The sequence below is a fragment of the Bison bison genome, unplaced genomic scaffold, assembly GCF_000754665.1.
Source record: "Bison bison bison isolate TAMUID 2011002044 unplaced genomic scaffold, Bison_UMD1.0 scf7180017864516, whole genome shotgun sequence".
Lineage (NCBI taxonomy): Eukaryota > Metazoa > Chordata > Mammalia > Artiodactyla > Bovidae > Bison > Bison bison.
Window position 1 is genome coordinate 8,687,648 of NW_011495069.1, and position 233 is coordinate 8,687,880.

The window sequence follows — 233 nt, forward strand, 5'->3', positions numbered from 1 at the left end:
GAGAAAACTTGGGGTGCTGGAGAGCAAGGATCCAACCAGAACAGGCCTCTTGTTCTCCCAGCCCAGCTCCTGGGGGGCCCTGAGGGGCCAAAGCCTGCATCAGAGTTGGGGCTAGAGTGCTGTTGGGATGCAAAGGTCTGAGCCTGCAGGAGGCAAGGCAGCCATATGCGGACTGGGCTTCAAGGAGAAAAGGCTGTAATGGGCTGGAGGCGGCTGTCATGGGCGGGGGAGGC

General features: G+C 60.9%; 1 protein-coding gene across 1 annotated transcript in view; it reads right to left on the bottom strand.

The window, feature by feature from the left end:
* Positions 1-233, bottom strand: part of UBXN11 (UBX domain protein 11) — a 23,203-nt gene that overhangs the window by 16,866 nt on the left and 6,104 nt on the right. The gene's annotated exons all lie outside the window — the stretch shown is intronic.